Below are 16,706 nucleotides of genomic sequence, written 5' to 3' on the forward strand. Positions count from 1 at the left end.
TATATATATATATATATATAGTGTGTATATATAGTGTGTGTGTATGTGTGCGCGCGCGCACGCGCACGATTGTGCACAACCCAGCTAACAGGGTCTGTAAGGCATATCCCCCCCCCCAAAAAAAAAAAAAACACAGCATGATTCGGCAATCCCTAACTGCACCTGTTTTTTTGGCAATCTGGCTTACAAAGTCAAATTTTCTTAGGCAAACCCACCGTTCCCTAAAGAAGCCAATGTGCAGTGGCCCCTGCCCTCCCTCTGTCTTCCCCACAAGCCCTCTCTCTGCTTTTCTGGGCCCCGGGGCTGTTGCTAAGTGAAGAGCGTTTTAGGAAACTACCCAACCGACGCGCGGCCTGGCGTCCAGTAGCCTGACAGATGTCAGGATTCTGTCCAAGTTTTAGGACCCAAGTAAGCCGTTGTGGTGACAGCGCCTTGCCTGTATATTTCCCATGGTAGAGGATATCGGGCTGGTCCCCGAGCTCCTTCCCAACGCAGATTATCTGGAAAACCTAGTCACTGCTCCCGACTGTTTGTCATTTGATCATACCTAGTCCGTGGCTTACGTGAGCACATTTTCACATTATATTCTCCTGCCAGATTTATGAATGTCTTGCCAGCATCAGGCACCCTCTCCCACCCCCGGGCTTCCTGTGGTGGCTGTGATTAAACCGATCTCTGCGCCTGGTGGCTCTGGGGTGGTCTGCACAGACCAAGTGCCACGCTGAATTCCCTTGGAAACTCTTCCGAGGAAACTTTCTGATCCAAACTACCATTTCCGTAGAGAAGCAAGGCTACCATTGTGGGAGTGGGGAGGTGGAGGGAAGACTGGAAGGAAACCAGTTCTCTCGGTCCACCTAGCAGTGAAGACTCAAGCCCCGGCCCGGCGGGGCGACTTTCTCTGAGGATCGGGAGAAATGTCGCCGAGGCACCTTACCCGAGTGACCTCGGATCTGGCGAGGGTTTCTGGGAGGGAGGCCAAACGGCTGGCGGGGCATGAAATGCAGTCTCTAATGTGCACCCTGTACCCATCAAGGAAAGCAGAATAATACGACAGGACCTGGAATCAGCCCTTTCTAACCTCTCCGGAAGAAGAGAGGGAGCGCTCCCCAGTAGTCTCTCTTTCCCGGACCTCCGGGAGTCCGTAGGCGGAGCGCAGAGCCCTGGATCCGCGGCTAGGAACCCGGCCAAGCGCCCCCTCCCCATTCCCCCGCGCTCCCAAGAGAGCTAAAGCTCCCTCCGACTGGAGCTGGGCCTGGGGCTCCCAGGACCCAGGACGCGACAATAGCGCCGTTTGTTGGCTCGGTTGGAAACTTCACCCAGAGTCGCCCCTTCCTGCCCTCTGGGTCCTTAAGGTCACCCCAGTCCTAGAAAGAGGTGCAGCCGGCTTGGTCGCTGGGCAGAAGTAGTGCCCATCCTTAAGAGTGCGAGTTACCGCAAAACTGGAGATCCAGACTCTACCGTGACTGGCCCTTTACCCCTGTTGCGGGCTTGGCAAAAATCGGGTGTCCCCAGGGCCTCATATCTGCAAAGTACCTTCTTAGCAATTAGTGTTAAATTTATTGGTAGAGAAAGCAAAAGAGGGATTGTCCCGCATTGATTCTTCCTCAGTAACTGCTTATGGAGGAACTTTTTCAGGGATCCGACAGGTTAGAACCAAGCCTCTTAGAAGTGCCCCCTGCCTGCTGGGTGGAGTGGGTGAATGTCAGTAGATGTCTGCTGGGAGAGTGGGGAGGGAGGGCAGTTTGGGGTTTGCCCAGGCTCTCTGAGGCTTGACAATAGGGTCATCAAGGGTGGCCCTCATGCGGTAGCCCAGGTTCCCTTTCAGGTTTTTCAAGAACAGCCAAGCCCAGCGCTGGGTCTATATTTGAGGCAGTGAGAACGACTTATCTTGAAGATCCTCCGAAACGCTTTGCTTTCCAGCAGACATAAAAACTTGGGTTTCTAAAAGGCAGTTATTCCTATTTCTTCCTTGAAAACATCTCTTTGACTATTTACTGTGGTTTAGCTATGATCGTGTATTTAGATCACAGATTGGGGACCTTGATCAAGAAATAGAGGCTTGCGTCTATTGTAGAATAATCCTTAGTAAAGAGGTTGGAAAGGTCGCTATCACTAATCAAGTGGAAGAGACAGCACATAATTTCCCGGGGAAATTATGTGGGAACCCCACCCTGCTCTGCACCCTGCCAACCAGCAGCACCACCCCCAACCTCCAATAGAAACAACCTTTCTTACAAGTCTGGAAAGGGGCTGAAGACTCTAGGCTGGTAGGTACAAGCTGGGGCTTATATTCTGCAAAGAAATGTTGCTAGGAGCTGCGAGGTATGATAACATGGTCCTCGAAATACCATAAAATCTCCTATGGGTGGTACTATTGTATTCTATTGCACTTTGGTGTAGCTCTTTAGGGGGAAGGGCGGCTGAGTTCCAGTCACTGGGTTAACTGAACTGTGCTTAGATACACTGGAGTCCCCTTGGCCCACATCTTGGCGCTCAGTTGTAAAGATTGCTTCCATTTACAGAGTATTAAGATATTACTTACCAGCCCTTTTCCCTAGGTGCGCAACAACTATGAGGAATTTGACAACCTCCTTTTTCAGCGCCCCCTCGCTAACATCATTGCAGTGTCTCGGAGGCAGGAAGGAAGACTCTTGGGTAGGAACTGGGTCCAATTCTAGAGGGTCTTCAGAGCTACTATGGTCCGCGTCTTTACCTCCCCCGCCCCGCCCCCATCCGTCACAATTCTCAGCAAGCTCAGCTCTGCACCTAACCGGCACCCTGCGGGGCATCCTCCGGGGACCCGGCACCCTACCGCGAGGCCTGCGCTCTCACTGGGCCTGCGCTTCCACCTCCTTCAGTGGCTGCTAAGGCATGGCCTTCGTGAGGTGACCTGTAGGAAGCCAGAGCCAGAAAAACGATCTTAAAATCGTTATCAGAACATAAGGTTAAGCTATCACAGGGCTTCGCAATTCCACATGGGTATTCACACGGGGGGGGGGGGGGGGGGCAAAAAGCCCACCAGACCTGACAGCCCTTGCCAGAGAAATGTGCCTAGAAAATCAGTGGATCTCCAGGCACTTCCAGTGTGAGCAGGCAAGACCACCTGCTCCAACCTCAGGGGTGCAGGATGGTGGCATCAGGGATTGGGTAGAGAGCATTCTGGAAAGTTGAATCTCAAAGCAGTATCCACCTGTACTTTTTCTCATTTTTTTCTTTCCTTTTTTATTTATCGTTTTCATTTTCTAAGAAAGTGGAGAGCCATGGAATTCGGTGTGCATAATTTGTGTTCTCTTCTCGGTTGTCATTTCTTTTCATGACACCAAACTTTTGTCATGTACCTACTATGTGCTAAATTATGCGCCAAGTACTGGTCTGAGACTGCCCTTTCCTGCTCCGCATCTGAAAGTGGAGGTGGCCTGGTAAAGCCTCAAGAGGACTCCGCAATGAGAGCGGATGACATTTCACCTAGTGTTCCCCGCGTCAGCCCAGCTGATCCACACAGTAATCACGCGGGATGGGAAGCGCAAAGTCCTCCACCCGGGCCGGGCCTGATTGGGGCTGACACGCCCCGGCCCGCAGGGGCCACGCTCACTCCTTGGTGCGTGCGCGCCGAGCCCAGCGAGCTGCGGAGCGGACGCAGTAGCGTCCGCGTGCCTGAAGCCCTGGCTCTGGCGCTTCCGGGCGCCAGCGTCCCAGTGACCGTCGTGTGAAGCTCCGAGGCCGCTGCTCCTGACCTAGAGCGAGGCGGAGGCCGCGGCCCGGGAACAGCTTCCTGTTGCAGTGGCTTGCCGTGGAGGATGCCTGTCTTCAGACGGGCTCGTTTTCCCGCGGGCCGGCGGCCAGACAAGCGACAAAGCGAGGTCTGTCGGGAGGCCTGGCCCCGCAGGCATTTTGGCGTTTAGGCCGCTGTCACCCCTGTTCCATTTCTCTGGAAAGCGTCGCCAGGTTAGGACCTCGAAGCTTTGCTAACGTGATGTTTGTTAGTTAACACCGGCTCCCCTTGTTTCTGAACACATTTCCTCCCCCAGCACAGCCTCGCTTTCATTTGAAAAAGCAACGGGGAAGAACGTCCCAATAGCCCTTTCTAATGGGAAAAAACTGCCCCTTTTGTGGAATGGTTTCTTTACAAAGCCAGCAACCAACCTTATTTTCTAGTTCCAATGGCTATCCCTTTATGAGTAATATTATTAAAGAAATCCGACACTAATTGTGCCGATTTAACTTGTTAATTAGTTGCAAATAAACTATTCATTAGTGGTAAAATAAAATAAAACCCATGTGCCTAGATATCATTCCACATTCACATATTGTAGTGCCTGCATAGCATAGGCATACTAAATTAAGTTCCTAAAAGGTTTCTCCTCAGGATAAATAATTAAAATATATTCTACTTTAATTGACATTATAGAGGACATAAATGAACTTTTCCTTTTATAAAGAAATAGCCATTTCTAAATAAAGCTTGCAGTCTGGAGAATGGAAGCTTCAGCCAAATGAATAGTCATTACTACCTTTTCAACGACGTGGGCCTTTTGATCAGAAAAGAAATTAGCTCTAAAAAAACAGACAATGGAAGCCTGCCCTGCAATAGGAAGAAAATTAGACGGCCAAGGCTCTTCACAACACCTATTTCTATAAACCATAGAGCTCCTTGCTTTTCAATTACAGCTGTTCATTTCATATAAGGAAAGGGGAAAAACAGGCCTCTAATGTAAACTCGCTTTCACCATAAAGCCTTGCTCCTGGCTTGCAGCCAGGCTGCCTACTTACTATTGTTTTTAGGCCTCTCATCAATTAGCTAATACTATATATTTTAAATGACTCTGGGGGTATTCACAGACGCCCTCCCTACTTCCCCACCCGTACAAAACCCAAGCTGGACTCCCATGAAAGGGCTACCATTCGGTGCACAGACACTTAAATGTATAAAGTTTAATGTTTTTATTGTTCCTCAAAGAAAAACCATATTGAAAACCCTGCGCTTTTTTTTCTATATTTCTTAGTCCATCATTGAAAGACCCAGACAAGGTGATGACAGGGGAGGGACATAAATGAGCAGCTTTCAGTATTGTTTCTAATTGTTCACAGAGCTCAATCCATCTCTAGATAATTTTTCTGTGCCCTTTAGACTCCAATTCGCTTTATGCATCTTTGTGTTTTAAAAATATGAATTTTGAAATTTGCTACCCTATTGGTTGGGTGTCATTAGATATAATTTCATTTAAAAAATATTGTCTTCACCATTGTGGTGACATTATCTTGCCTTCAAGAAAAAAAAAAAATCCTGATTGTGTGATGTGCTACAAAATGAAATCTTTCAGCACATATAAAGTGATAATATGGGGGAGAAACATGGCAATAATACTAGTAAGCCCTAAAATGTACTCCAGAAATATCCGAACAGAGTTATAGTCTGAGAAGGCTTTACTTCCTTTGAAAATAAAATACTTATCTATTTGATCTTTAAATCATTATATTAATTCCCTGAAGAACTAACTAGTAGTGCAATTTCAATAGGATCAGTTTGGGATCTCAGTATTTAAGAGAGTGACTTAGAATCTTTTTTTTTTTCCTACTGGGAAATTGAACCCAGGCCCAGGGGCACTTTGCCATTAAGCTACATCCCCAGCCCCCCACCTTTTTTTTTTTTTTTTTGAGACAGGGTCTGGCTAAATTGCTGAGGGTCTAAATTGCTGAGTCTGGCCTCAAGCTTGTGATCTTCCAAGTCACTGGGATTACAGGGTTGGACCACTGTGCCCAGTGAGGTAGTTTTTTTTTTTTTTTTTCCCTTTGTGGTGCTGGGGATTGAACTCAGGGCCTTGTGCATGCAAGCCAAGCACTCTACCAACTGAGCTATATCCCCAGCCCTGAGGTAGAATCATTTTTAAAAGTCAATTAAAGATAATTGATTCAGGGAGCTGGGCATGGTGGCACACACCTGTAATCCCAGCAGTTTAGGAGGCTGAGACAGGAGAATTGCAAGTTCAAAGCCAGCCTCACCAACAGCAAGGTGCTAAGCAACTCAGTGAAACCCTGCCTCTAATAAAATACAAATAGGGCTGGGGATTTAGCTCAGTGATCGGTACCCCTGAGTTCAATCCCCGGTACCAAAAAAAAAAAATGATATCTGATTTATTCACAAACTAAGTATTTTTTCATAACTGTAGTGTCAAATAACACAATAACCATGGCCTTGTCCCCGAGGAGTATCATCCCTTTATTGTTTAAAGGGAGACAGTTGGCCAACTTGGATTACAAAGTAGGACCTCTAGTATGGCTACTCAGTGACTTTCTAAACAACAACCAAAAAAAAAAAAAGAATTACTACCATAATGCTTCTTATGCTCTGAGATATCTCTCAAAGATCATGCCCTAAAAGCTTAGTCCCCAGGATGGTGCTAGAACTCTTAAGAGGTGGGGCCTAGTTGGGGGAAGTGATGTCATTAGGGGGCATGCCCTTGAAGGGGATATTAGGACCCTGGTCCCAAAAGTGATGGGGCCAAGTGACTATGGTCTGAATCCTCTTAACCCACAAGCCAAAATAAAATCTTCCTCCTTAAGTTGTTTTTCCTCTGTATTTTGTCACAGTGACAGACACCCTCTGTTTTCAGCATGCATTCCTTACTGAGGATGGATGCTTCTGTTTGATGGCTTTCTGCCATATTTTGGGTATCAAGTTAATAAGTATGTTTGCTTTTTACTTTTGAGCATTACCTTCTTTGTTGTTTTGTTCAAATGGATATCAGAATACAGTTTCTAAAAGCATTTTGCAAAGGGTGCAGAGTTGCCATGTCGAATTTCCTTGGCAGCTGGAAGAAGGGACTCTTCCTTGGCAATCAAATCCCTTGATGCTTCCTATTCTTGGGCTCCTATAATACAGGATGTGATCTTACCAGGATGCATGGGTGAGACCAATCCCTTTGTCTATAGCATGTGATGGTGCCTGTTTTCAAGAGAATTAATTCTATGGGAGCTGGGGGGGGGGGGGGATTGCCACCTCCCCTATGTGGGATTTAATAGCAGGGGTCAGTAGTATGTTATCTGCAATCATAGCCTGGAGGTTATCCAGACTAAGAGCTGCTTGCATATTTGGTGAGTCTGATCTTTTGTATTACAGTATTTGTGTTCATTTTGGAAGGAATGAAGTATGTGATGTTATGGGCAACTGAAATAGAGTTTGGGGGGGGGGCATCAAAACTGTTGACAAAGAGACCTGAGCTTTAACTGCAGTTTTAGAAGGGGAAAACATCTTCAGGAGAGGAAGTAAGAGTTGTTTCTCAGGTAGTTGACATAAAATAAGAGCTGACTGTTTACATGTTTTAAAATCAAGAAAATGAAGTGATCCCCCAGGGCACAGTCCTTATACAGAAACTTTGGATTGCACCAGTAGATCTTGGTTTGATCTTAGTGAATAAGAGCACAGGCTCTAGGGTCACATGGATGTAGGCAAGGTCATTAAGTAATTGACATATTTTTATTGAAGGTCTACTTTAGGCCAGGCACTCTTCAAACTCAGGGTTACAACAGTGGATTAAAAAAAGTTCTTATTACACTTAGATCTTAGTGGGAGACAGCAACAATAAACAAATGAATGAATAAATGAATGTGTGCGTGTTAAAACTAATAAGTGGTAAGAAGACAACGCAGAATATTGGGCTAGCAAGTGAGGAGAATTGATGTTTATATATAGTCCTCAAGAAAGGCCTCTCTGGGAGGTGATGCTCAGGCAGAAATTGGAAATGAGTAAGCAGTCAAATAATGGCATCATCGTCGTCATTATCACCATTGCTTCACAGTAATTTTTTTTTTTTTTTTTTTTTTTTTTGCCAACACAGCCCTAAAACTCTTGAGACTGAAGTAAGAAAGGGAAGGATGAGTCTCCATACCAGAGTTGAGAGGGCTTTGGATATAGCTCAGTGATAAAGTGTTTGCCTAACACACACAAGGTCCTGGATTTGATCCCTAAGACCACAAAAACAAAAATAGACCAGGACTGAGGTTACCAAGGCACCTAGTGTAGGGCCCTAGTGTAAGGTACTTAAGGACATGCAAAGTCAACCCTGGATTAAATAGACCATCTTCTTGTCAATACGGTGAAATTTGCTTCACTTTGCTGTTAGGAAAGGATGGGATTTAGTATTGGAATGTGTTAAGACACTCCCTGATCTAGTGATCAGGGATCTGGACAGATACATACTTGGGTTTTGTTTAGCATGATTCAGTAGGGGCTTTTGCAGGACCCTGGGAGTGTGCCTTCTTAAATTTTGTGTCCTAGATGCCCGTCCTTCCTACTCTAGTCTTTGCCATGTTCTAGATTGGCATTTAATTAGCTTTCACTGAATCTCTAAGGGTTGATCTATCTTTACTAACTCACAGACCATTTCTTCTGCATTTTCACTTCAGGGTAGTGTGAACAGGAAAAGTTGGTTGTACTGTTGCAGGCCTGTAATCCCAGCAGCTCTGAAGGCTGAGGCAGGAGGATCTGGAGTTCAAAGCCAGCCTCGGCAACTTAGCAAGACCCTAAACAACTCAGTGAGACCCTGTCTCTAAATAAAATACAAAATAGGGCTGGGGATGTGGCTCAGTGATTGAGTGCCCCCGAGTTCAATCCCTGGTACCAAAAAAAACAAAAACAAAAACAAAAACAAAAAAACCCCAAAACAAAAACAAAAAACCCACAGTGTGGAACTGGGTTGGTCACTAGTAAACCTGGGTTTGAATTTGAGTTTGAGCACTTACTATCTATATGATTTGGGCACATTTATTAATATCTCTGAATGCCAATTTTCTCATTAATCTCCAGCACTGTGAAAAAAAAATTCTTATTGGAAAGAGGTAGGTAATTAAGCCTTGTTCACTGGGGTAGAGTGGGGCTTTGGTGAGATGACACAGCTGAAGGCACCTGGTTCTCTGCTTATCACAGAGCAAGTTCAATTAAGAGTTGTCTTTAGGACTGGAAAATGTGGCTTAGTGGTAGGTATGAGGCTCTGGGTTCCATCCCCAGAATGGGGAGGGGAGGTGTTGTGTTGTTTTCAACTAGGCTTTCTTATACTCCAAATAGATTTAAACATTCCTTTAGTGTGGAGAAGAAGGGACCATGTCTCACTTTCGTGACCCCCTTACAGGGCTGTGCATATATATTTTGGAATGAATCATTGTATTTGAAGAAATCTTCTTTGGAAAAAAAAATGAACTAATCACTCCATGGCTCCAATTGTGCATTGCATTCTCGCCCATTCTGCACAGTCACTTGAGATGATTTCTGTCAAGACTCTCTGGAGAGCACTCATTGAGATGATGTGGTTTTGGTTTGTGACAGAGGGGCTTCTGGTGTTAAATTCTGACATAAAATATCTTTATAACAGAGACATGCCTGCTGTTAAAAACATACAATTAATGTCATACAGATCTTACAGCCTTTATTTTTGCATAAAATGTACAGTTTAATTTTTTCTTTCAGAGCTCAATAGAAAGTATATTTTTTTTCTGCAGATTGCATCAGGAATCCTGTTGAAATAGGACAGCAGTCTTGTTCAAATTTCATAGCTTTTATATTTTCTCCAAAGCCTCAGAAATAGGCACAATTGACCAAGTAGAATGAAAAAAGGTAGTACTAATCACAGACAGAGATTAAAGTCTTATCATTCCTCACAGTAGCTTCTAAAAAGACTTAGAGTATTATAAAAATCATTTTGTTAAATAAATAAGAGAGACTTTAGTTCAGATTAAGAATAATTCTGTGGTTAGTCTGTGCCATTGCATTTGAAGAAAAAGATCTAGCCTGAAACTTTGATTAATTCCTAGTTAATATTCCTGTAGGTAGGGCTCCGTGGATAAAAATGAAGCACAGAGAAATGGTTAAGGCCTAGACTTGGGTTGGAATCCTGCCTCTGTTCCTTAACAGAAGTTACCTAACTTTTCTGAGCTTCAGCCTCATCTGTAAAGATGGGAATCAGTGATACCTCTTAAAGTGACTGTGGGAAATAAATGAGATTATGTAAAAAAGGTGTTGAACTCAGTAGATGGCATGTTGTCATAGGACTCAGAAAATGTTTGGTCTTCATCATTTTTACCACAGCAGTCTTTTGAGCTATGTAGCACAGGTGAGGTAAACTAATTTATAGTTTAACAAATAAGGAAATAGGCCAAAAAGCATTCAGTGGCTTATCTAAACAATAGAGCTTATTGTTGGCAAAATCAGGTAGAAAGGACCATTCCTGATTCCTTGTCCAGTTATCTTTCCATCAAACTATAGTTTGCTTAAATGTTGGCAATGAATGCATTTATTATTAGGTTTCGTATCTTGTAGTATAGTTGAGACTATTAACAAGCATGCCATTATTTCTTTCCATATTTAAAGCCAAATAGCTTCACAAACAGTGACAAAGGCAGAGGAAGCAAGTAGGGACACTGCCTTCCTAGGTTGTTCCCTCAGAAGTAGACTGAAGAAAAACATTATCAGGTCTCAAGTTGCTCTAATTAGAAACTTTAAAACTGACACTGAGTAAGACTCAGGATGAAATGGGTACATTTAAGCTGCTAGTGTGAATTCAGGCAGTGCACACTGATCTCTCCTAGAGATGCCTGTTTCCTATTATTCTTGGGGTCAAAAGAATTCCATATTTGGCTCATCATCCCTGCCAGTGGGGCCTCACTTTGAAGGTCATAGCCAAGCAGTCAGATGATCCAGCATCCAGTTCTTGGGCAGTGACTTCTCACTCCTCCCATTTCTAGTAGTAAGTGAGCCCACTGAAGGTTGAAGTCATCCTTGAGAATCTTCAGGATATGGCCAGTCTCCTAGTGCTCAGCAAATCCCTGTAGAAGCAGGGCCAAGCTAAGAATGCTACATTCTAGTTCTTTTCGACAAGAGAATGTGTGCCAGGCTGGAGCAGACTGGGGCCAGGAAGAAATCCTCTGGGGTGGGAAGATTGGAGAGGTCAAAGGTGACCTGGAGCAATCAACCATCACCAGCCACAAGCTTTGCATCCTAGGTGAGCTTTGTGGGCATTTCCGGAGGGGGAAGAATTCAGGGATCAAATGGCTGCCCTTTCCTTCTGTCTTTAGCCTCTTCTTTCTCCCTTCCTCAGGTTGCCTCTACACTTCACTGTGAAAAACTGCTTTCTTAGTGTTCTTGATCAGGCTCTTTTCTTCTACCTTGATTCCACCATTTGCTTCCTCTGCTTAGAACTGCTTTCCTAACCACCTTCCCCTCCTGTTACCTAACTAAATGCTGCTAAGTCTTCAAGATTCTGCTCAGGTTGCCTACTTTCCATAACATCTTTCCTCATTCTCCCCCATCCCCACACCCCAGGCTGGGTTTGCTGCCTTATTCTCTCAGAGCTCCTGCCACACTGTTTAATCACCATCTGTTTATGTGTTCACCTCACCCTTTAACCATAAGCTCCTTGAGGACAGAGTTTTTCTCCTTCCATTTGGCCTGTTCAGCACCTAGCCCAGAGCATGGTGCATGGGAGGTACTTGTTCTGTATGACCAATGGATATGACAAGAACCATTACTGTGGACACTGAAATGGTTGTCAGAGAACCATAGAACTGTAGAACCATAGATCCTGTCCTCAAGGTACTCTCAGCTCTGTAGGAAATAGATTGTCCTCCAGGAGGTAGGCCTGGCATTACCTGTGGGACTGGGAAAATGTTAAACAAGAAGGCATTTGCAGTGGGGTAGGCAGCCCACACCTGCAATCCCAATTACTCGGGAGGCCGAGATGGGAGAATCACAAATTCAAGGACAGCCTGGGCAACTTAGCAGGACTCTGTCTCAAAATAAAAAAAAAAATTAAAAAGAACTGGGCAAATATGTAACAACCAAACCTACCATTATTTATAATTATAATGCACCAATGAAATATGGAAGAATAAAGTGTATGGAAGGATATGCATAGGTTATATGGGGAAAAAAGGGGGCTGGGGATGTATCTCAGTGGTATTTAAGCCCCTGGAGTCAAAAGGTGGAGGTGGGAGGATGTGGGGGGTGAGGTAGGTTCCCTCCCACCACAGGTCTCTTTACAGTGCCTTTTTTTTTTTTTTAAATCTTGTTAGGTCTGGCAATCAGCATCCCCCCCCCCCATCTAACCAAATCAGGTGATAGTTCATTCACTCCTTCATTTTACCAGTGTTTACTTGGCACCTGTTTTGTGCTAAAAACTCCTCTATGAACTTTGAATACATTAAGGAGCAAAACAAAGATCCTTGCTTTTGTGGAACTTTTACTCCATTTGGCTGGAGTACAAACAATAAACAGGTAAACATAGCAACCTTAAAATTTGTATGTATGTGAGAAGTGCTATGGGAAATAATAGGGCTGGGAAAGAGAAGTTGGGTCTGTCAGGTCTGGGAGCAATTTGCAATTTAAATGAAAATCTTAAGTGAAAGAGCTCCTTAAAATGGCTTGAAAGCTGCCAAAGTTGTCTGCATCCTTTTATAGGATCATCCTGCTTTAAGGAACTTCTATTCATTAATTTATACAGCCAGTTAATATTTATTGAGTACCTGCTTGATTGAATGAATAAATGCTGATGATATTAGTGATAGCCATTATTATGGAGTGCCTACTAGAGCATTATTTATATATGTGATCTCATTTAATCCTTATAAAAACTCAGTTATATAAACATATGTCCCCAAGTGAGCAGTACTTGGGGAGTGTAGGCAGTGAGTGTGGTTAGGGAAGCCCTTCTTCATTTTGTGAAGCAAATATGGAAAGAGATGGCTCTGATGAGGATTACTGATGTCCTTCATATTGGCAAAGTCAGCTGCTTAGCAACTTCTGGCAGTGACCCCTTTCCTTTGCCTTTAATGCCATTGCTGTGTCAGAAGTGCCCAGTGAACTCAAAATGTGGCTCTTTGAAAGCTGAGAGTTGGGTGTGGTGGTAGGCATAGGTAATCCTAGCAGCTTGGGAGGCTAAGGCAGGAGGATTCGAAGCCAGCCTTAGTAATTTAGCCAGGCTGTAAGCAACCTAGTGGGACCCTGTCTCAAAATTTTTAAAGGGCTGGGGGTGTGGCTCAGCAGTTAAGCACTCTTGAGTTCAATCCCTAGTACCAAAAATAAGAAAGCTCTCTGAGGCAGTAACATTGGTGTGCTTGGTGTTGAGTCTTATCATACATAATGGAGGCCCCCCTGTATTAAACTCCTCTGTTTGGTGAGGTGAAGTCCTATGGCCCCTCATTAGAGAGGAACAATTTCAAGGAAATTAATTAATGCTAGTGAGTGAATAACAAGATAAAATGTGCCCGGGTTGAAAGCCTTAAGAAAGGAAGACTGTTGTCGGCAGTGGAAGACTGGCTTGAAAAAAGATATAATTGTTAGCTAGGAACAAAGGCAGATGAAATGTCCTGGTCATGACTAGGACAAGCTGGACTGGCCTCAGTTTTAGGAGGAGCCAGTTCACCTGCCTTCCCATCCTCCCTTCCCCAGCCTTCCCCCCCCCCCTTTCCTCCCTCCTTTCTTCACTTGCTATTCCTCCCCTCCCCCATTCACTCCCTCCCTTCCTGTGCAGCTTGCTAAGCATCTGGCTATCCCTGAGGTGGAGATCCAGCCAGAGGGGGTACTCTGCTTCCTGTTGGAGAAACCAAAACCAACCAGAAGATGGGCTATCAAGTCCTGCTCTTATAATTGATAGCTCTTCACAAAGTCCGTGGCTTGCATTCCATCCCCCAAGCCACTGCCTTGCCCCACTTCTCTGGTTTATTAAAATAGCTCATTAAATTCCAGTTTTCTAGTGTCCAGACCCTGCCTGTTTAGAATTTGCAGTGGTTCTTCACTTCTTTTAGAATAAAATAGACTCATTTTTTTAAAAAAAATATTTTTAGTTGTAGATAGACACAATACATTTATTTATTTAGTTTTATGTGGTGCTGAGGATCAAACCCAGCGCCTCACAAGTATTAGGCAAGCACTCTACCACTAGATTGAGCTACAATCCCAGCCCCTAGAATAAAATGGACTCTTGAAAGTGGCATGTAGGGGTCTTCCCGGTCTGGCCTCTGCCTGCTTCTCTCTCCTTATCCCCAGTTAAGTGAGCAGACCTTCATGATGCCCTGGTGTGCTTCTGTGCTCTTGCTCCTGTGGATTTGATATATGATGTTGTTTTAATTATAGCGTGTCCTAATTGTTTGCTTCGTTCTCCCTCTCTCTCTGCTCCAGGTTTTGAGTTACTGGACACCGGTGTTATTCATTTTGTGTCCACCTATTTTGTTCATTCAGCCACATCTAACTGTGAGTAACTCCCCCTTCTTGTCTCCATTGACACATCAGACCTTTCTCTGACAAGCATAATTTTATTTCTTCTGCCCTCACATTGCCATTTACCAGGTAGTGTGGTAGCTTCTGGAATAGGAACATAAGATGACAGGGTTACTATTTTTTTTCTCCTGGTGTGATGGGGAGAAATGCTTTAGTGTAGTCTGTGGAGCTCCACACCTTCTGGAAAGTCAGCAGGGACTGATTTTTCAAAGTCTTCAACAGAGCCCTGATTGCCTCTTGTATTGTTGGGATTTTTGTAGAAGCTTTGATTTGGGTGGAGGGGTAAAGAAATTCCACTGCAAAAAAAGAAAAAAAAAGAAAAAGAAAATTGTTTGGATACCATTGTTTAAAACTAAGACATACTGTGTAAAGCCCTGTGAAAAAAGAGATACCCTGTCTTCTTGTTCTGCAAAAGTTGGTTTCTTTGCTAAGCTCCAGCCATAGTATTTACACTTCCAGAAGTTTGGAGATAGGTAGGCACCTGCCCTTCCACCCGTTTCCTGTCTTCTCCCCCTTTTCCCCCAATCAAACTGTGGGGGAGGTAACATTTTAGCTAGCTCAAAGCATAAAGCTTCTCTGAAGCAGGTTTGTACTGAATTCCGTGTTCCTGGGAAGGGCTAGTGGCTCTCTCTTTAAGAGTGCAGGCAAAAATTCTCTCTTTACCTCTGTGAGAGCCTGGCTGCAGTTGGACGCGCAGTCCCACTCCTGGGAGAAAGCAGCTTCTTAAAGGGCCCTGCCCTACAGAGAACAGATGCTTCTGGTTGAGGGAAGAAGTGGGGGAGGGGAGGGTGTAAGTAGAAAGTCTGAACCACAGACAGCTCTGTGCCTGGAGGTCAGCTGTACCTGCAGAGCCCAGGAGGGGATTTCTGCAGGAAAAAAAAAAAGTGCTTCTCACTTTCTAGAATCCAGGCCTTTTCTATTTCTAAGACTGACTTGAGAAAGGGAAGTTTGTCTTTGAAAGGGCTTCCCCTGTAAAATGGGGACTCTAATCCAGAAGCTGAAGAGGACTCACAACATTTCTGTTTCTAGAAATTGTCACTTGAACCAAAGTTTTTTTTTTTTTTTTTAAGATGTTGACGGTTCTTTACTTTATTTATTTATTTATATGTGGTGCTGAGAATCGAACCCAGTGTCTCACAAGTTAGGCAAGCACTCTGCCAATGAGCCACAATCCTAGCTCCTGAACCTGTACTTTAGGGAAAGGTCAGATGTGGCCTGGGGGTAGGTGGAGCATCCCCAGAGCTGAAGGCTCTATCCCAGGTCTCTTCACTTTGAGTTTATTTATTTTTTTATACTTTTTTAGTTGTAGATGGACACAATACCTTTATTTTATTATTTATGTTTTATTATTTATATTTATTATTTTTTTAATGTGGTGCTAGGCAAGTGCTCTACCACTGAGCCACAACCCCAGTCCATTGAGTTTATTTTTGTACCTTAGGTTGGGTCTCCTGCCCTCACCAGGGGTGCAGATGTCCTCAGGGCATTCACCTTACTAACTTGATAAGATCAGCATTCATGTTTGAATCTTGAGTCTCTTGATGAGGACAAATCTTTTCAATTTTGAGAAATACAATTTTATGCCACAGGAGAATAATTTCATTTTCTAAGTCTGATTGATTGGTATCGATATTTTAGCTACTAACCTGCTGCATTATTCTGCCACCTTGATGATAATTTCTGATTTTTTAAAACATAATTTAATCTTTATTTTTTATTTATTTGCTTTTCATGTGGTGCCGAGGATCTGATGATCAAACCCAGTGCCTCACCTGTGATAGGCAAGCACTCTACCACACAGCCACAACCCCATTTTAATTTCTCATTTTATACTGTTTGCCCCACAAGGAAAAGAATCAGAATTTGCAAACAGATGTGAGAGTTAACGAAAAAATGCATACCCGACACCAGGAATGTGTATTCATTAACATATGTTAATGTATGTTAAACGAATCTATTGACTTGTAAATTCTACTTTGCCCATCCTGAGTTTTACCTGACTCACTCTCTACTAAGGCCTTGGAGGAAAGCCGCTGAAAAAAATGTTTCAAGCTTTTATATCCTGCAATTTTCACAACTGACAGAATTCTAGAAAGCAGCAGGTCTGCTAAGTGGTGAAAGCACTGAGGCTTCTGCCAGCCTAAGAAGTGCTTGTTAACAAAGGTGTCATGAGCATCATTAACGGAGATGAAGCACATTTGTGTCTTCTTTCCACAGTGTCAATTTATTGAATAACAATAAGTTAACAGGTTAAGCCACTTTCATCAGCGGCAGTTCACAGAATATTTGTGGGTCACCTGGTAGTCATAAGCTGGGCCATCACAGCTTCCTTTATTTCAGGCTTAATTTCTAACGTCTGACTTAAGTCACTTTGTGTCATGGTGTGATTTCTCACACACAAATACACACACACACACACACACACACACACGCACGCACGCGC

This window comes from Spermophilus citellus, assembly GCF_964194105.1.
Source record: "Spermophilus citellus genome assembly, chromosome: X".
Classification (NCBI taxonomy): domain Eukaryota; kingdom Metazoa; phylum Chordata; class Mammalia; order Rodentia; family Sciuridae; genus Spermophilus; species Spermophilus citellus.